Here is a 21,477-nt window from a genome sequence, read left to right on the forward strand (position 1 = left end):
AATTAATCATTGGTGTAACTTTAGTACAACATCATCATTTATCAAGTCAAAAACAGGGATTTGGTATCGAGAATACTAGCTCTAGCAACATATTATTTTTATGTTATATTTGACAGGCAATCAATGAGGGTACCACCATGCACTAATGGTAAGTATATAGTCGACTTTACAGAAGCACTTTGCTGACCCCACAAATTAACCTTTGGAATAGTATTTCTAAAATGAAGCTTTGATCAAGTACATTTTAGATCAAAAGCTGAATATCTATGCATGTCAGCAGAACACATTTTTCAGGTAGCTAATAGTATGCAGTTGAAGAATAGACGTGCCTTGAGAAATATTTCCAGAGGTGAATCACAAGGGAAATCAAGAGGTGTCTAACATTTGTAAACTGTCATTGGGAGGTCATTGAACCAAGTGCAGCCGTAAATGAATGCTGGCACCTTGAAATGTTTTGTAACGATAGAGAAAAAATATTCTTACTCTAGAAGTATGGCTTTGGAAATCATATGAACAAAAGAGAAAAAAAAACCATAATTCTTTCTCTACTGTGAGGATTACTGAGTGAGATAATCTAAGGGAAGCATTCGGATTACACCGAAATGCCATACGCAGCCCATTCTTATTAGCATTGCTTGAAAAGAAGTTATTTAGAGTTGTAAATTAAAGAATTGATTGAAATGGCACATCTAAAAATGCACATTCCTTTTCCTTAGCAAATGGAATCTTCAAATGTGCACGCTGGAAAATTGGGACATTGAAATTGCAACAAGCATGAATACTTTAGCCCATGTTAATATCCTGAAGTCAGTTGGCTGGCTTTGGGTCATACTCTGGTGGTCTGAACAGTGTGTGCATTTTGGTGTCACCTTTGTCATAGTAGTCAGTCCATCATATTATGGCACCTCAGCTCCCAGCCTCCTCTAGGGCCGCCATGCCTGGTTTCCAGAATGCTTTGCTGGAGTTAACAGGATATGTCCTCAGGCTGCTGTGCAAATACGTGGTGAGATATGGTGAGAATTTGTTCTTGGCAATCAACATGATCATGTCCCAGGACCCCAATTTATGGAGAACCTCGTGAGAGAGCATATCAACCTGCATAGAAGTGGCAAAAGGTTTGTCATCTGCACGCTTCGTGTTGGTGGCAATAATGGCAAAGAAAGCTTTGTTCCCCATCAAAGTTGCATCAGCAGCATCAGGTCATCAAGCAGAGCCATTCAGGGTGGTTTATGATCTGTGGCAGCCTGCAGCAGCCACCTGAAAAAAGAACCGTCCCCTGGGCAAAAGACTTTGGATATAATATACAGCTTGAAGAATGGGAAAGATTGTGGAATGAAAGGATAAAATTTACAGCCTTTCAAATTTATGCTTTGAAAGAGAATATGATGAAAATGATGTATAGATGGTATATTACACCAGTGAAATTAGCTAAAATGTATAAGACAAATAATAAATGTTGGAAATGTAAAGAAAAGGAAGGAACATTTTATCATATGTGGTGGGAATGTAAAAAAGTAAAGAACTTCTGGGAAATGATATATAATGAGATGAAAAAGATGTTGAAATATACATTTTTTTAAAAAAACCAGAAGCTTTTTTATTTGGTATTATAGGTCAGGACATTAATAGGCAAGATATTAAATTGTTTTTATATGCAATAGCTGCGGCAAGAATATGGTTAGCCCAGAAATGGAAACAAGAAGAAATTCCGACGAAGGAAGAATGGCAGACGAAATTAATGGACTATGCAGAATTGGACAAAATGACAGGAAGGATTCGAAACCTGCGGGACCAGAGATTTACAGAAGATTGGGAGAAGTATATGAATTATTTGAAGAGCAACTGTAATCAACAAATTACGCTAGTAGGACTACAAGAAGTTTTGTAAGGAGAAATATACAAAGTGTTACAAAGTAGAAAAAGATAGAGATAATGGTTATGAGTTTGAAATGTAATAAGGAAGATAAGAAATACATACTGAGATATTAGATTGGAAAATTTTCAGAGAGGATTGCTGGAAGTCAAAAATTTGAATAAAATGTAAAAATATGTTTAATTACTGTTGAAAATGATATGTTAAAAAAACTAATAATATATGTGTGTGTGTGTATATATATATATATATAACAAAAAAAAAAAAAAAGAATTGTCCCCAGTTTACTTTATTTGAAGATGAAGTTATTTCTATCTGGCCCAACGCATAAACCACAGCTAACACAGAAACCAAGTAAGAGGAGATCAACCTCCGCCTATAAAATAATGTGAAAGAATTGCTAGGTGGTGTTGAGAAGGTTCCCACACACTATCCAGATTCTTGTTTTTCCTAGCTCAACTGCTGGTGAATTCTCTACTTTATTAGATGGCAGGGGGGACCAAAGACATGAACGTAGAACCTGAGAGATAGGGGATCTCCAAAGGAAAGGCAATGGGTGGAAGAAGGGTAAAATGTCTCTTCTCCAGCCCACTGCCTCTGTGCGGCAACTCACTAGCATTGCTTTACAGCTGGAATAATAGATGGCTATTCAGATGTCTTGGGCTGCAGCTCCCATCATCCCTGATAACTGGCCAGGCTAGCTGGGTCTGATGTGAGTTGGAGTCCAGCAACATTCAGAGGACTTAACGGTTCCCCATCTCTGCTCAACAGTGAGAAGGCAGCAGGGGGTAGATGGGGGTCTCCTAACTAACACACATTGTTGGTGGAATATGTAGCTTCACCTTCACACTCCCATGAGTGAAGGATACACCTGTGGGAAGAAGCAGACTCTTCTCTGACACTGCCCTGTAGCTATAAAATACATTCCATCCATAATGAAGTGTGCCAATTCACATCTTTACTAGCTTTTAGGGAGAAGTTCAAAGCTTATCTGTTTCAACACGCTTTTGAAAGGATAGAAATGCTGATGTTTTATTGCTGTGGGTGTTTACTGTGCTCCTGATGCTATAGTTTTAGGGCTAAATTTATTGCCACTAATCTATCGCTTCTGGGTTTATTGTTTTGAAACCAAGCAATTTCTTGGTTTTGCCTTTTATTTTATTATTGTGAAGCTACCTGGTGAGGAGCTGGGATCCAAATCTATCTATCTATCTAAAGTAAAAGGGGAAGCCAAGAGGTCAATCTGAGTACAGCACAAGCTCATTTCGCTGAATGATCAGGAAGTGGGGCAGGAGGGGGGAGGCTAGAACAACCAGATTCAATTTTTAACTGATAAACTCTCAGTTTGCATGCTGTCTTAGCTGATTCTCCACTTCCACTCCATGCACACATTTGTAAACATGACATAAAAAGTTAAATAGTTTAGAACCTTACAGATCAGCTGAGATAATTGGCACACTCATTACGCTCTTCCCAAGAATCGACCATTCCTATGAATGAAAAATGTGACCCCACATGGGCCTAACATAATATGCAGATTACAGACCAGGGTGCCCTATATGGCTGCCAAAGGGATCAGTAAATCCCTTACACCCAGCTGTAAAATGAACACGTTTGTGCTATGCAATGTGGCACTATTCCATTGCAGGTACCTCTGTGCATGCTGTCTATCCATGATGATCGGTGGTGAGGGTAGGTTTTGGGTTTGGTTTGGTTTGGTTTTTAATCTGATGATGTTCTGACCCTGCTTAGAAGTTGCATACTTTATGGTTCAAGAGATAAATTGACCAAAGGGATGCTGAGATCTACGATGACCACAATATGTAGCCTAGCCTCAGTTCCACTTGTGTTCCTCACATCTACCAATGCACATAGGCGGCATGCACCATCGCTAACATCCACACTCATTTGCTTCTTTCCCAACTGTCATGAATAAGCCAGCTCCCAGTTAAGGTTTGCAGCCAACTGAAGATAGCAGCCAGGAACAGGGAGGGTTAACTGCCATGCAGGATGAGCATCAGATAGGGCCAACTCCCCCACCCCTTGGAATGCAGGTTGATAAGGGAATGGCTAGAGCGGGCCAGAACCCAGCCAATGCTCCCGGGAAGTGCATACTGGTGCGAACATAGAGGAAAGCAGCTTGTCAGAATGGGAAGAGATTGGAGCTGAGCCAATCCCTCCTAAGAGTAGGCTAAGGGGAGGGCTGTTAGACCGGAAGCAAAACAAGAGACACAAAGTGAGCAAGTTCAATATCCTCTGTCACCGGAAGGCGTCTTCAGAAGGGTCATCTTGATTGATGATGGTGGAAGCTGTGTTAAGCCGCCTGGAGCTAGCTGTTTGTTTTGATAATAAATCATCCTTTTTAATTAACTACGCTTATTGTGTTATCAAGCCGGGGACTGGACTCCTGACACCAACTTTCCCACATTCTGTAGGGAAGGTGATACTGGAGTGGGTGGCCCATTGGGGTTGAGACTGCCACACTCAGCCCTGAGATCCCTATTTGTGCTGGCATCCTTGGTCATGCTCAGTACCTGAACAATGTTCCATGGGCACTGAGCAACATGGAACTCTTGCATAAGAGGGGTGGCTATTGGGTTGTCATTTTTTATTTTTATTATGTATTTTGTGGTTTTATATTTTGATTTTATTTTATGAACCGCCCTGAGACCTCTGGGTATAGGGCGTTATATAAATTCAATCAATCAATCATTTGAGTAATCATAAAGTCTGGATAACCAAGTTTTGGAAAAGAGAGTTAAGTATTTATTTTGTTTCTTTTGGAAAATAAACCGTTGCAGGAGCTGAACCTGCATATGTTGAATCCTGTTAAGATGGAGCTTTTATTGCAGTTCCAAATAAAAATATGTTTTGGAAATGCTCAAGTGGAAGGAGAAGGTTGGATTCAATTCTCCCCACTCCCATATACCACAGCTCCCACCAGTGGACAGCTCCTGAGAAAATCCCCTGCCCAGCCATTTCTCATCTTAATTTTGCAGCTTTTAATCATGGCCTCAAAACTGGCTAGCCTGAAAAAGCCACATGCAGAACTCACTGGTAGCAGGAAAGATGATTCTATTCCACTTAGTCTGCTAAGCCTTGGTTCTCATTTTATTTGTTGAGTGTTTCTTGAAAATATGTGCCTAGCTGCACTGCGTGCAGATATGATGCCCTGTGGAAACGTGAAGATGTACAGAAACTCAACGTTATAGAAAATTAATCACCCTGTAAATATATATGAAATACTCACTGGGTTTCTTCCTTAAAGGAGGCTACATTTAAGTGAAATGCTGGAATGATTTTTCTTTCGGCCTGGTTGGGATGTCTCATTACCATGTGTTATGACTTCATGGTCCCCCGGTTTATATTGTAGCTGGGAGACTATAATCTAATCTGATGTACTGTTATTGTGAAATGCTATTAAACTAGGACACTCCAGAGAATCAATGAAATACACTGTTTTACCAATCACTGTTTCAGAACCTTTTGGGAAGAGTGCTGCTTCCTTAGCTGTCTTATTGGAGCCCTACATAAACTCTGCTATTTCAGGAATTGCTGCTGCATTTCCACAGGGTTCTAGTATTACATTACTACATTTGGTAAAGGCCTTTACTTGTTGGAGAACACTTTGTTTCAGAGCAGAGGCAACTGCCAATAGCAATTGCTTGCCTGACTCTGAAATGTTTGCTCATGGCTCATCTTAGCTGTTCTCCTGCACTAACATTCCTCCCATGGAATATTTTTACAGTGTCGGCTGTAACAACCAGGAAGAAGTCCATGGGACCATATACTCACCTAGTGGTGATTTCATAGGAAAAGCAATAGGAAAATGGGTGGCCCTGTAAGCTCCTGTTCCTTTAGGGTGACGATATGTCCTGCCTTAGAGAAGACAGTTCTCTATTTGAAGGGTTATCTGGCTCAAGTCAATAAAGATAAATAAAACCATAGGAAGGAAGCAAACACACACAGCATACTTGGTCATAGTTTTCCCACACTGTAGTGAGATTGTTATATTATAGTAATTCTTTCTAAATTTGCATATATAGATCTAAATTTGAATATGAAACCAGCATGTAAGTCTGTCCTCATTTTTGAGGCAATGCATTGTAAGAGGAGATCATGGCTTGTCCTATAACAAATTTGTTACTCTTAAAGGTGTCACAAGGTTCTTTGTTGATTTGGCTGCAACACCGACTAATGTTTGGAAATTATTTTTGGAATAACATCATTCTGGGCAAAGGATAAGTACTGCTGGATTGGTGTGTTTATATATATATATAGCTAAGGTCAGCCATAACCACCTCAACTGAAGCAAATGCAGTCAGTTCCTTGTAAATAGCTAAAATCTCATTGTTTTCAAGTGAGTAAAGGCTACAGCCTATATACTCTTTCCCAAGAATATGTACCATTGAACCCAATAGGATTCACCCCCTTCATTTACCACAGAGGGACTTCTGGCTGAATGTGCATAGTTTTGTGAATTGTAGAGTCAGCAGGGAGCCCAGGGTCATCTAGTCCAACCCCTGCAATGCAGGAATCTCAACTAAAGCATCCATAACAGATGGCCACCCAACCTCTGCTTAAAGGCCTCCAGTGAAAAAGAGTCTTCCACCTCCAGTTTGTCTACTTTGTGTTTACAGCAAAGTTATAATGCTGACTCGATGGTTCTGAGCTTTGTCCTTTTATATACATATTTTATTGCTCTTCCAGCTTAAAGTGTTGGTTGCCTTGTGAATAGATAGATGGGTAGCCAAGCAGATGTATGCATGATATAAATAGGTAATTTGAAAAAGGAAGAAATTGCAATGAATAGTCTGGGGCAAAATGTTGCCTGCTGTCTAAGTAGTTGATTGTTGACTAACCCCCTTCTCAGGGGAGAAAACTTTAGGCACGTCTAAAATCCCTATACCATAATAAAGAATGTAAGATGTCCAAGAAGACCAGCAAGTAAAGACTAAGTGTGTGTAGCTTTGCTGTTTGTCTTCTGGCTCCTGTTTTTGTTGTCTTTCCTTTCAAATCTGCAATATGGACAATCGATGAAAACAATTTTTTTCTCTAAAGCATCCTGCTCTCCTGAGGTTTACCTGGCTCTCTGCAGGTCAAAGATCTCTGTGGCCTCCAACTATTTGCAAAGTACAAGTACTGACTTCGCACAGTGTGTCACATCAAAATTGGTTTTACATCTCCAAGGAAGGTTTAGAATGTAATGTCAGGAAAGCAAAGGTGAAAGCGACAAGTTTTATGTCACATCTACTTCATTTTCTATCTGCCAACCTGCCAGCCAGCCTGTTCCTTTAAAAAAGAAAAAGAGTGCATACGAAAACTGGTATTTTTCATCTGCTTTGTGATGCTGTGATAGAGCTTAGGATGAGCCCCAGTAGCAAGAATATGTAAATTGGGCAAGTGTTGTCACAAATTAACTTAATATATGAAAGCCATGCCATATTTACATTTTATTTCATGTGAAACAAATCTCAGCTTCCTCTTGCCTCTTGGCATTATATATGAGTAAGCCATTCATTAAGAAGAACTCAGATAACTTTCTATATATAAAAATCAAACCAAGTGCAAACATTATTTTACTTTCTAACCCACTTCCAAAGAGTTCAATGTGGTGTGCATATGGTTAGGAAGATTAGAAAGCTGCCTTATACCAAGTCAGACTGTTTGTCCATCTCGGTCAGTGTTGTGCACACCATGGATGGAGAACCTGTGGTCCTCCAGGTGTGGTTGGACTCCATCTTACATCATTGGCTTTGCTGATGGGAGCTGGAGTCCAGCAACATCTGGAGGACCATAGATTCCCTATTCCTAATCTACACCAAGTGGCAGTGGCTCTCCTGAGATTCAGGTGAGAGTCCTTCCCAGGCCAGCCTGGAGAAAGCTGGTATCGGAAGCAGCTCACCAGATCGGGCAGAGCCACTACACTGCCTTCTCAGCAGTGATCACTGCTTATAGATATTTATTAAAGGTAAAGGTACCCCTGACTGTTAGATCCAGTCGTGACTCTGGGGTTGCGGCGTTCATCTCGCTCTATAGACGGAGGGAGCCGGCGTTTGTCCGCAGACAGCTTCCGGGTCATGTGGCCAGCATGACTAAGCTGCTTCTGGTGAACTGGAGCAGCGCATGGAAACGCTGTTTACCTCCCCACCGGAGCGTAAAATAGATTTATCTACTTGCACTTTGATGTGCTTTCGAACTGCTAGGTGGGCAGGAGCTGGGACTGAACAACGGGAGCTCACCCCGTCGCGGGGATTCGAACCACTGACCTTCTGATCAGCAAGCCCTAGGCTCTGTGGTTTAGACTACAGTGCCACCCACGTTCCAGATATTTATTAGCAATACATAAATTTAAGATGAATTTAAGATTTTCAGAGGTGAACATTCTCTTGAACCATATTCTTATACACTATATGTATGGAAAGTGACAACGGGACAGCGAAAATGGATTCTACTTTCCCTAATGGCAGCTAAGAGACTGATGCTGATGAACTGGAAGAATAGAGATATGATCCCCCTTAATCAATGGCTTGACAATATGATAATATTAGCAACATATGAACGGACTGCCTATAGATGCAGACTTTCTTTGGATAAATATAATGATACCTGGAATGACTTTGCACAGAATATATTAGGTCATTGATAAAGATATTTGTATTAGGATAAAAAGACTATACACATATTGTACGAATGTATGGAACTGTTGAGTATGGAATAATTGAGTATTTTTCTTTTATTTCTATTTTCAGCCATGTTTTTCTTTTTCTGTTTTATCACTCTTTTTTATATAAATGAAATTCTTCTAATAAATGTTAATTAAAAAAAAAACAACCACTAGCTGCTCAGTAGGTGTGTCACCATTGCTTACATGGGAAGGAGCAAAGTGGCAGGGAGGCTGGTGCAGTGCAAATGCATTAGCATAATAGCATACCCTCCAAAATCCCACTGATCAAAATAAAGATGCTCATTTTTGGGTCCTGAGTTTTTGTGGGAGTCAGCGGACTCGTGGCAGATTGTGAGACCAAAAACTAGGCATCTTTTGCTCTGGTGTTCTGGTGGTCTGGTGCACTGGTGCTCTGGCACAAACTAGCTGATTCACAGCAGAGCATGAGACCAAAAAACTGAATGTCTTTTGGTCCAGCAGTCTAGGGCGAGCCAACTGACTCACGCCAGATCACCAGACCAAATTAACAGGACATGATCCACGACGATAAGGACATGACACACAAAAAAGGCAGAGGCATATCTATTAGGAATTTTAGATAAAGATATCCCAAAAGATAAAACTAACTTATTTCTATAAGCGACAACAGCAGCAAGAATTTTGATTGCTAGCTATTGGAAAGAAGACAGCATCCCAAGAAACAGAGAATGGTTGGGGAAACTTTGCAAGTACCTGGAACTAGCAAAACTGGCAGATATAATAAGGTCAAAATCCAAAACCATGGTTATGAAGCAATGGGAGTTCTTAAATGATTATTTACAAAACCAGGGTTCAACTATAAAAATCTGGTTGTGTTTAGAATAATCTTGTGCGTAATATAAAAAATACAAAGTGAGACATTAAGGAAATCCAAAGGGAAAATATGAAGAACAGAGGATCCGACAAACGGATTATTAAAAACGTGTGAGGTAAACGGTGGAAGTCTTTAAAAAACAACAACACTTTTTAAGGCAGATAAGGACTAGATGAAATTATACAATTGAATATAAATATAGATGGGAAACGGCTATGTATAGTGAATACTTATCTACTTTTAAAAATTTTCACCTATGATCCTTTTCTTTTACTTCTTTGTTTTTCCTTTGTTCTTTTTTTCTTTTTTCTGATATCTTATCTTTCATTTCACTCCTTTATTGTGAATAGTATTCTATAGAGGTATAAAGAACTACAAATATGAAAAGAGGCAAAGTATTCTCTAATTTTCTTTCCTTGGTTATATGTATTTTCTTTTTCCTTTGTATTTTCTTTTGTTGTAAATATGTATGTTTTCTAATTTGTACTTAATAAAAATTTATTAGAAATTTAAATAAAAAAAAAACCCAGGACATTCTGGGATCCAATCAGAAGCTGGGCTGGCTTCTGGAATTCTGGGATGTCCTGCTCAATTCAGTACGGATGAGTGGTATGGGAGAGTTGGAGTGGCTCTGCTGTTGCATTTGCACCAAACTGACCTTCCCACGACCTCTCCCCTCCACCTCCCAGTAAGCAAGAGCATTTCATCCTGCCACAAAGCTAGCATAGCAAGCCAGTTCTGGCAGGGACTGAGCCTGGGGCCTTTTCATGCAAGCATAAACCCTATTACTGAGATATAATGCTTCCCCTCCAAGAGTTCTGGGGTTACAGGCCTGGCTGCTTAGCTTTTGTAGCAGACCTTCAAAACATCCTTTGAAAGAGCTAAAAGTAAGTGTGGCAGAGGGGAGAAGAGGAATAAAAATATATCTTGAAAATACACATCCATATTTGATGACTACTCTCTGATAGCACAATTTATTTCATGTCTGTGCTTCTGGCGGAAGGCACACTTGTTACTTCACTGACTCAGAAGCCATAAAGATACAGAGAACCAACGAGAGATTTCCATTCCAGCAACTAGCATATGGCATGACCACATGGGCACCGACATTTGCATAAGCACACAACATCCCATCCCTTTAGGGAAGGGGAAGGCAACATCTTTTTAAAAAGGAGCTTGATTAAGGTTAAGTTACAAATAGAGAATTTTATTTATAACCCAGAAGAAGAAGAAAAGATCTGGTACTATTTAGTATCACTGCTTCGCTGAGACTAAGTTGATCTGAAAGTCTAAACCAAACCCCTGGTCTGCGTATTAGACTCACAGAGCCCAAATAGTGAGTCATCCTTGTTGGTTTAAATGTAACTATCAATGGGACCTGATGCAGAGTGTACATTCTTGCATGGACATATCTGCCTGCAGCTTCACCTTTATATTGTGCTATATAGATTGTGTTTTTTGTCTGGTCTGGTATTTTTATGTTGTGAACCACTCTGAGATCTATGCATGAAGGGAGGAGGAGGAGGAGGAAGAAGAAGAAGAAGAAGAAGAAGAAGAAGAAGAAGAAGAAGAAGAAGAAGAAGAGGCTTTCAATCAGAACTGTGGTAACCATTATTTGGGACAGGGGGTCAACTAAAAAAAATGGCAACATTTGGGCTAAAACAGCCAGGTTCAGTGAAGGTTCTGGTTAAGAGTGCATGATTTTTTACTACTCCTTCCCCTGGCCCTCAGTGTGACAGTGGAAGAGTAAGTACATGCATTAAGAGAGATTGAATCTCTCTCCCTTGAAATAGTATTTTCAGCTAACTGCTGCAAGTACATTTCTAGGCTTTTAGCCGAATATGTAGTTCACTCAACTTTGAATTCATTTTAGAAAGATGGTTGTTCCTCTTAAACAGAGAGGATATGACTACTTGGCAACAGTACATATCCAGAGTACATATCCACAGTACATATCCAGACCTAGACTCTGAATTTAATAATTATTATTCACTAGAAACGCAAGGGAAAATTTAAAATCGCAAGAAAGGTAATTTCCTTTTGTTTTATGCTGTGTGCATGCTAGTGATGGAAGCCCAGCTGTGTAAATGCACATTCTTCAATACAGTCTTTGAGATCCCATTAGGGCAAACTCTAACAGTTTCCAAATACCAGAACTTGTGTGACATAGGTGAGAAAATGGAAAAGAGAACCTCATACATTTCTGTAACTACACTAATGATGGAGAACTTTCATCCACATCCTCAATAGAAATGCACTAATTTATTATGTTTCGTTTCTGTATTCGCGAGGGCAGCCCCAGGCATGATTTGCTTGATGTTCTGCTTATATATTAAACTCCTGATTTTTAAATGTTTATTTATGAATCAAAACCTTTTACAGTGTTTGGGAGCTGAAGGTGAAAATGCCACTCACTCGTGGCATAAGGAGAATGAATTGAACATTTTCAGCTTCTTAACACTTAACATGAAATGGTTCAAGGGTTGATGTGGATTCTTGCTTAAATGAGTGTCACAGATATTAAATATTGCACAGTTTGAAGTGACTGGAAGCATAAGAACAGACTCCTTTGGAAATGAAACATTGCCCAGGCCCATAGAGATATTATTCAAACTTTTACTGGCAGAACTTTCTTCAAAACGGAATTTAAAAATATCAATACAATATCTTGTGCTGTCCAGCATCTTACAAAATATATGCAAAGGTCTCTCTCTCTCTCTCTCTCTCTCTCTCTCTCTCTCTCTCTCCCTCCCTCCCTCCCTCTCCCTCTCCCTCTCTCTCTCTCTCTCTCTCTCTCTCTCTCTCTCTCTCTCTCTCTCTCTCCACAGCCTGCATTCCAGCCTCCAGGCTTTTTGCTCTCCCTTCAGGAGAACCATTTCCTTGCAGTGTTTGCCCTGGAGTGTTCAGAGAGACGACTCTGTTTGCATCTTCATTCCATTAAGTTTGGTGGGCAGATTTCCCCCCCCAAAGACAACTCTTTTCAAAATGGAAATTGCAACCCAATAAAAAGGTAAAGGTAAAGGTACCCCTGCCCGTACGGGCCAGTCTTGACAGACTCTGGGGTTGTGCGCCCATCTCACTTAAGAGGCCAGGGGCCAGCGCTGTCCAGAGACACTTCCGGGTCACGTGGCCAGCGTGACAAAGCTGCATCTGGCGAGCCAGCACAGCACACGGAAACGACATTTACCTTCCCGCTTGTAAGCGGTCCCTATTTATCTACTTGCACCCGGGGGTGCTTTCGAACTGCTAGGTTGGCAGGCGCTGGGACCGAACGACGGGAGCGCACCCCGCCGCAGGGATTCGAACCGCCGACCTTTCGATCGGCAAGCCCTAGGCACTGAGGCTTTTACCCACAGCGCCACCTGCGTCCAATACATCTCACATAATCCATATTTACAACCTTCACATGTTAGCTATCAGAAAACAACAGTCAGATAGTTAATCCTTAACATAGCAAGAGCTCAGGGTCCTTTAGAAAAACTCTTGTGGAAAAACACCAGTGTTAGCAATACTTTCCCCACCTTTTAAACCTTCATTTATCCATAAACACTTTTCATTTCTGTGTGAATTAAACCATTATCCTTAACCATGCGATCTTGCTAAAATGCAAAAGCTCTCATGCTAGCTTTAAACTTCATGAGATGTTCAAAGGCTGATACTTTTTTAGAGCTGCAGTTGCCTTGACTGTTTGATGTGAAGAAACCATGAGAAAACTGCAGAACAGGAAATCAGTATCAGTCAGAAGAGGAAAGGAAGCAATAAAGTACAGTGGTACATCTGGTTAAGTACTTAATTCGTTCTGGAGGTCCGTACATAACCTGACACTGTTCTTAACCTGAAGCACCACTTTAGCTAATGGGGCCTCTTGCTGCTGCCGTGCCGCCGGAGCACAATTTCTGTTCTCATCCTGAAGCAAAGTTCTTAACCCGAGGTACTATTTCTGGGTTAGCAGAGTCTGTAACCTGAAGCGTATGTAACCTGAAGTGTATGTAACCTGAAGTACCACTTTACAAGCGTTCCCCATGCTTGAGGTTGGACTCATAGGAGACTCAGATCCTAATCATTCTGCAAGAAGAACAATGGCGACCTACAGAGAAATCCAAACTATAGGAAACCAGCAGAAGTTACCCGTATTCCAAACTCATCTTGGTCACATGACCTAGAAATATAACGTAAGTTACACTGGCAAAAGGGGTGGTGTACTGAGTCAAACTCTATTTTAAAGGCTTGCTTCTCCTCTACCAGGCTTGGGTCAGCTCCACCAGAGTTTAGAACAGGGGTGAACCACACTGCTGTAATTTATGCCAGCGTAGCTTATGCTGGTTTCCTACATAAACTACACCCTTTCCGTTAACCTGAACTGAGGAACGGTTGTCCAATAACTTCCCATTCACTTTTTTTTTGGGGGGGGAGAGAAAAAGAGCTAATAATAACATACATTACTGAGAAAATGGACACACTCCCTGTATTTGCTCATTGGGACTGCCCTTAACATAGAATAAAATCAAAGTAACGCTATCAACTGATAAACATTGATAATTAGGAGACGCAGAGGAGTTTTGTTTCATTTTGGTTTCTACAATATCTGGCATGATCTGACTCTTCCATATTATGCTGCTGCAATGTGCTGGAATGTGTGTTCTTGCTGTCAATGAAACTTCTTAAAACACACACACACAGGGAGAGAAAACATATGGTACATTGTGCAGTGACTTGAAGGCAGCTGAAGGTTTTCTAGCATTTGACCTCTTTCCACTTTTCCCTCCAGATTTTTATAAGGAGAGCTACCAAGATAAGTGGGCTTTCAGTTCCTATCTCAATGGGTTCACTTCTAGATTCAGCCTTCAGGCTGTCTCAGCACTGTGCTGTCATGGTCTGATTGACGATTCCTGATCTTCTCTGTAAGACCCTCTTTCCGTCTCACTTGTACGCTCTTCTCCGTTTTCTTGTGAACACTTTGTTTTTAATCTCTGCTTACAAGTGTAGCTTTGTGCTCCTTTTGATTTGATAGACTACCGAAGGGTTTTTAAAGGCTCTTGTTTGCAGCAAACGAAAGAGACAGGCTTCAGAATTAGTCTCTCTCTCTCTCTCTCTCTCCCCCTCCCTCCTGCAACCTCCCAGCTCTCCTAGCAAATCCGAATTCTTCACTTATGGCCCAAACTTTTCATGTGCATGGGAATAAACTAATCACTAATGCTTGAGATATGGAAGAGGTAGCAGTGTATTTTTAGATCTTGTAGCTGGGTGGATGGAATCACTGTACATGGATGATGGTTGCCATGGAAGCCTCAAAGGTAGATGCTATAGAGGCCAAAATATAATGAAAGTCCTCTGCACCTCAACAGAGTGGCCTCAGCATGGACAGTGATTCCCTTCTTGGCAGGTGTGACTCAGTATTGCCATGGCAACTGCCAGCCCAATGCAGATGACAGAGCATATGCAAGCCCTGTGATTTTGCACAAGCGTAGTAGCTAGCACTCTGGTAACTTGTTGGATAGATCTCTAATATATACTTGCCATGGCAGATCATTAACATTGTCCACAGTTCACCCACGATAAGGTAAAGGTAAAGGTAAAGGGACCCCTGACCATTAGGTCCAGTCGTGACCGACTCTAGGGTTGCGGCGCTCATCTCGCTTTATTGGCCGAGGGAGCCGGCGTACAGCTTCCGGGTCATGTGGCCAGAATGACTAAGCTGCTTCTGGCGAACCAGAGCAGCACACAGAAACGCCGTTTACCTTCCCGCCGGAGCGGTACCTATTTATCTACTTGCACTTTGACGTGCTTTTGAACTGCTAGGTTGGCAGGAGCAGGGACCAAGCTCATCCCATCGCTGGGATTCCAACCGCTGACCTTCTGATTGGCAAGTCCTAGGCTCTGTGGTTTAACCCACAGTGCCACCCGCGTCCCACACCCAAGATAACGTGATGCTTATTTTTAAAAATCTGTAATGCTGGAGTGATGGTCAAAGAGAGCTTTGTTCTCTGTCACCTTCGTATCCTCTTTTTTTATATATTGTAATTTATTCATTTTTCCTTTTCATTCATTACATACATCTCAGATTCTTAACATTTATGATGTATTCCTCCCTCCCTCCCCTCCAGGGCTTCCCCCAACTTCCGCTTCTGGTTTGTTTCTCCTTTCACCCACTTTGCGACCTCCAAACAGAAAAAAGTTATTAATAACATAACATCAAACCTAAAAACATAAAAGTAAAATTAAATACACCATAATGTTTCTCTATCTTCTAAACATTTTCTAAAACTAATAGTGTGAATGTTTATTTAAATCCTGCCGTCAAGTCTATCGACTTTCTTTGTTTCTGCAAGTATAATATAAACGGTTCCCTTTTTTTTTTCAAAGTCGCTGTTGTCTTTTTCTCTTAGTCTGTCTGTCATTTTTGCCAGTTCTGCATAGTTCAACTTCTCTTGCCTTTGTTCTTTAGTTGGTATTTCTCCAGTCTTCCAGTTTTGTGCAATCAACATTCTTGCTGCTGTAGTAGCATACATAAATAAAGTCCTCTTTTCTTTCGGTATGTCTTGGCCAAAAATACCTAGTAAGAAAGCTTCTGAGTTTTTTACAAAAGTTATTTTCAATATTTTCTTCAGTTCATTATATATCATTTCCCAATAGGCTTTTACCTTTTTACAATCCCACCACATATCCTCTTGAGTTCCTTTTATCAGGGTGGCTTTACAATCTGGTCCTTCTGAAAAGACAGATATCAATCACGGTGGTTAGAAAATTTCTGTGTTATTTATTGATATGAGGTACCTCCATCCCTTGAGCTGGTACCCAGTTCTCCTGCTTCAAGGGCCCAGAAACCTATCTTGAGGCAATGGCAGGTGCTCCTTCGACTGCCATGGAGCATCTTTTTCCAGGACTAGCAAGGTTTCCACATACCATTTGCCCCAATGAGAAGGCCACCAGAGAGCCTTCTGTCTGGTGGAAATGATGTGCAGAGCATCATTTGCCCCCTGAAGATTCTGGAACTGGTGACCCCAGGGGGGAGAAGTTGCCCAGTGGACTAAGGAGGGTCCTCACCAATTCTAATAATAATAATAATAATAATAATAATAATAATAATAATAATAATAATTTATTATTTATACTCCGCCCATCTGGCTGGGTTTCCCCAGCCACTCTGGGCAGCTTCCAACAGAATAAAATACAATAGTCTATTAAACATTAAAAGCTTCCCTAAACAGGGCTGCCTTCAGATGTCTTCTAAAAGTCTGGTAGTTGTTTTTCTCACCACAGGGCGGGTGCCACTACCAAGAAGGCCCTCTGCCTGGTTCCCCGTAACTTGGCTTCTCGCAGCGAGGGAACCACCAGAAGGCCCTCGGCACTAGACCTCAGTGTCTGGGCAGAATGATGGGGGTGGATACGCTCTTTCACCTGCCCCAAGGTGGGTTTCTGGGCCCTTGATAAAGAGGAAAGTAGCAGCATCTGTAGGCACTGCCAGCACTTAAGATGTTCCAAATGTTACGCCATTTAAAATGGACCTTCATTCTTCCTATGCAGCACTGTGGATTGTCCCAGCCTTATTCTTTGTATGGAGCTTTTAAGCCATTCTCTCCAGCAATGATTGCTGTTGCTGCTGCAGCAGCAGCAAAACAGAGCATTGGACCAAGCTGTTAATATACAGAAGAAGTGAATATCAGCCACAACTCCATTTATAAAAGTGTAGTATCATTAATGTGTAATCTCGAGCATCTTATTTATCCTAATTACATTTAATCTATTCGTTAATGTGCTCATCCCTCCAGACATAGCAATGATTTAAATGTGTTCTCTCTCGCTCCAAGATTTTAGATAATTTAAAATGCTAGGCAGCAGCCGGAACAGAAGGTGAAGCCCATTATCCCGACTATACTCCACATCTTGAAGCAAATGGATTTTACCCTCCCTGTTATATAACCAAGATAGTCTCCTACTTGCCCATGTGTTTCCAGCCTCAAAAGCCTAATAGAAGATAATTTATGTGACATTTCCTATTAATTTGAAGTAGCTGTCTTACATATATCACTAGACAAAAAGGAGGACTCCTCTCTCCTCCAGCCCCCAATTAGTCACCATACCATTGAATTAAAAGCAAGGCTATGTTTTCATTCATCTTTCAAACATTACATTAAAAGATAAGCACATTCAAATGCTTAGCCTATTTTAAAAACATAAAAATCTGAGGTTGGCTTCTTTGACAAATTACTTGGGCGCAGGACAAATACCCAGCTTGAAGTGTGATTCTTCTTGAAATAACGTAGCTCACGTAATTACAATATTTGAAATGCATGTTCCACAGAGAACAGAGCCCACCTAGCTTATGATTACAATGTGGCTCGCATAAGCTTAGGAACGATGGAGAAATTTGATTCCGTTAGGTTAACCTTTCTTTCCAACCTGATTTGCACTTTGCAAAACACTGTGCGAACCAAAAGGCAGCCGTCCTTTGAAATTCTCACTCCTCCCAGTTGTGCAATGCAGTGCTCCAGCCAAGTCATGTCTAGAAAAATACATAATATGTGAGTGAAAATAACAGACAAAATGAATCACATTAGGGAAAACAGAAAAATAGGAGACAATATACAAAAATGTATACTGCAGAAATGGCTTACACCAATGTGTATATTATGAGACACTGATATTAAAATGCAAATATTTAATAAAAAATGTTTTTTTAAATGCAAATGAATTCTCATGAGGACTTTCTTCTTCTTTTTTAAAGAAAAAGAAATGCAAACTGATGTGGAAACCTAGAGAACTGAAAAGACTGAAAACACAGAAGTTGAGAGAAACTGCAACGGACAGATTGTCAGGGAGTTGTCAACGAACCAGGTAATCCACAGGGCAGGCACACACATGGAAGGCAATTAGCTTTTTATTAGCAGAAAAACAACAAGATAGCAATGTATCTGGTTCATCTTAACTCAACGATGGCATTGCTGAAACTAAGCTCTAGGCATGTCCCTCCCCTCTAGCCTCGCACTCTGGTATCCCTCCCAAGCAGACCAAGGCTGCGTCAACGGGGTGGCCTCCTTTGGGCCTGTCTCCTCTGGTGTTGTTGCTCCACAGTGTGCAGGACCCTCCTCAAGTGGGAGTCAGAGGGGCAGAAGAGTCAGCAGGAGTGAGACTGTCTGTGTACATGCTGTGACTCTCAGCTTCTAATCCTGTCCAGAAAGGCCCTCCTTCTCCTGCCCCCCCTCTTGATCACTCAAGTTTCCTGCTTCTATCAGCTCCCAGCTCATTCCCTTCCACTGACTGTTCCTCAGTTTCCACTACCAGGCTCCAGGCTCTAAGGTGCCATCTTTGGAAGAAGAAGAAGAAGACGAAGAAGAAAAAGAAGAGTTTGGATTTGATATCCCGCTTTATCACTACCCGAAGGAGTCTCAAAGCAGCTAACATTCTCCTTTCCCTTCCTCCCCCACAACAAACACTCTGTGAGGTGAGTGGGGCTGAGAAACTTCAAAGAAGTGTGACTGGCCCAAGGTCACCCAGCAGCTGCATGTGGAGGAGCGGAGACGCGAACCCGGTTCACCAGATTACGAGTCTACCACTCTTAACCACTACACCACACTGGCTCCCTGCTTGGGGAGCAGGTTCCTGTGGGAATGTTGTGGATAGTAGGAGAGGATATATTGATTAAATATTATTCTTCCACACTCACACTAGTGAGTGTGGCGTTCGTACGGAGCTCTAGGTCGTTTCATGGACTATTGACCCATACACCACTAATCCGCTACCACCAACCAGGTTCTCCCTGGTAAAACACTTAGTCGGGTTCTCAAGTTAACAATGAAGATTGTAGTTTATTGCGAACACAAATAAACTTTAAATGCATTCAAAACGCTGTTACCCTTTATCCTCTTAGTCCTATTTTATCCTGTCTCTAACTCTTCTACCTCCCCTCACACAAAAACCAACTGAACTAACTGTCTCTCTATTTCCAACTGTCTTCCAACTGCTCCCCCCCCAACTGTCTAAACCTCTGGACTTTTCTATTGGTCTACCTATTAACCCTTTCTCTCCCCCTGTACAGACATTTCCAAAAGAACGGGCATACGCCACAGTGAGTCATGTAACAGAGCACATTCCCCTCAATCCAGCTGGAAGCTAGTCTGCAGATTCGTTTGAATCTCTTTAGTTAAGCAGTCTAGTCTGGCGTGTCCAGATTGGATTTATTCCTGCTAAATACCCTTTGATCCCTCTCAGAAAGAATAAAGACACAATAGTCTTTCCTCAAAAGTAACAAGAAGTTTACTTACTTTCAGTTCACAGTATGTTCCCTGAAGGCAGGCTTTAGGTTGTAGTTACAATTACAGAGATTGGTGGAATTTACCCCACGTGCTGCTGGCTAAGAACCAGCAGTGCAGTCCAAGAGAAGAAAATGGAAGAAGAAGAAGGGAAGATGGCTGTGTGACCAGCCCTTTTATGGGGTCTTCCAGGGTCATGCTCATCCACCTGGTCACATGCATGAGGAGGATGCTCCAGACCAGGTGTACCAGGAAATTACACTGGCTGGAGTAACATCCCCCTGTCTGTGTCCACTCTAGGGAAACAAGGAATGTTGTATTTGACTGCTCCAATGGATTGCATCCCACAGCTCCCACCACTCTTCTTCATCCAGCTGGTCCCAGACAAGATTCACCCTTCCCTACAGAAGCTGCCATTCTAATACACTGGTCAACAACAAATTTGTTGTCTGCATTTTTTTCACTTGATTTAGGACAAATCTGATGCGCTGAATCCAAAAATCACATTGGTTTTGCTCAACCAGGTCAAGTTTTTGAGCTATGGCCACATGTCATTTTTTTACATTTTTGTTCACATGTGCGCTTGTGTGGAGCATTTTAGAAGTTGGTGGGGGTAAAATGCCATGTCGAATAATTGTTTTGATTGGAAATGATTATTTTAATGACAAGAAGTATTCAGGTCTGATAGTTCTGGGTGATTATGTCAGAAAGGGATCAGTTTGAAGTCATAAAACCTCAAAATCTTCCATAAATTGGTGCGGCAAAGCATAAAGTTGGGGGATCAAAACTAAGTTAATGGGGCAGCCGCCCCACGAAGTATCCTGATCTTCAATCAGCACGTCGTCCTGTAGCTCATTGTGATGAAATTCCAGTGCCTATCTTCAGAGAACTTCCTAACATTAGTGACGAAGATGCCTCCAGTGTTGAAGGACATGAAGAAGAAGAAGTGGTTCTTGAAGATGATGATCCACATCCATTTTCCCAAAAGGAGTTGAATGATCTAGTTTGCTACCTCGACCTCAGCTTGTCAAAGGACTCTGCCGAACTGTTGGCATCCAGATTGAAGGAAAAAAACCTCCTCTCTGACAGTGCTCGCATCAGCTTCTTCCGCAACAGGCATCAAGAGTACCTCCATTTTTTCTCAGAAGGGAAGGACTTGGTGTACTGTGCAGATATTGTGCAGCTTCTGCTCAAGCTTGGAGTGCCACAGTACGAACCCAAAGATTGGAGACTGTTCATTGATAGCAGCAAGCGATCACTGAAATGTGTTCTGCTACACAACGGCAACCAGTTTGCCTCTATACCCCTGGCTTACTTGAGTACACTGAAGGAGAACTATGAAGCGGTGAAGTATGTGCTGGAAAAAATTGGTTATGATCAGCATAAGTGGTTTATTTGTGTTGACCTGAAGATGGTGAACTTTTTGTTGGGACAACAGTCTGGCTTCACCAAGTACCCATGTTTTCTGTGCATGTGGGATAGTAGGGACCGTGCTCAGCATCACACGAAGAAGGACTGGCCTGTGCGGGAGGAATTGGTGCCTTGCAAATAAAGGAATGTCATCAACGACCCTCTGGTGGACAGAGACAGAATACTCTTCCCACCGCTGCACATCAAGCTCAGCTTAATCAAGCAGTTCACCAAGGCTCTGGACAAGGATGGTGACTGCTTCACTTACTTGTGCCAGGCTTTTCCAGGATTGACCATGGAGAAATTGAAAGGTGGCATCTTTGATGGTCCTCAGATCTGTCAGCTCATCAGAGATCCAGAGTTCGGAAACTCAATGAATGAAGTGGAACTGGAAGCGTGGAAGGCATTTGTTCTGGTAGTGAAG

At 41.5% G+C, this 21,477-nt stretch overlaps 1 long non-coding RNA gene across 1 annotated transcript; it reads right to left on the reverse strand.

Annotated features, from left to right (window-relative positions):
• Positions 1 to 15,455: 15,455 nt before the first annotated feature.
• On the reverse strand, positions 15,456 to 20,060 carry LOC307214379. The gene is made up of 3 exons (XR_013838010.1): positions 19,656 to 20,060; positions 17,710 to 17,896; positions 15,456 to 16,102 (listed from the first exon to the last, which is right to left on the reverse strand). It is a non-coding gene; the product is annotated as an uncharacterized lncRNA (long non-coding RNA).
• Between the last annotated feature and the right edge of the window lie 1,417 nt (positions 20,061 to 21,477).

This window comes from Podarcis cretensis (genome assembly GCF_951804945.1).
Source record: "Podarcis cretensis genome assembly, chromosome: 4".
Taxonomy (NCBI): domain Eukaryota; kingdom Metazoa; phylum Chordata; class Lepidosauria; order Squamata; family Lacertidae; genus Podarcis; species Podarcis cretensis.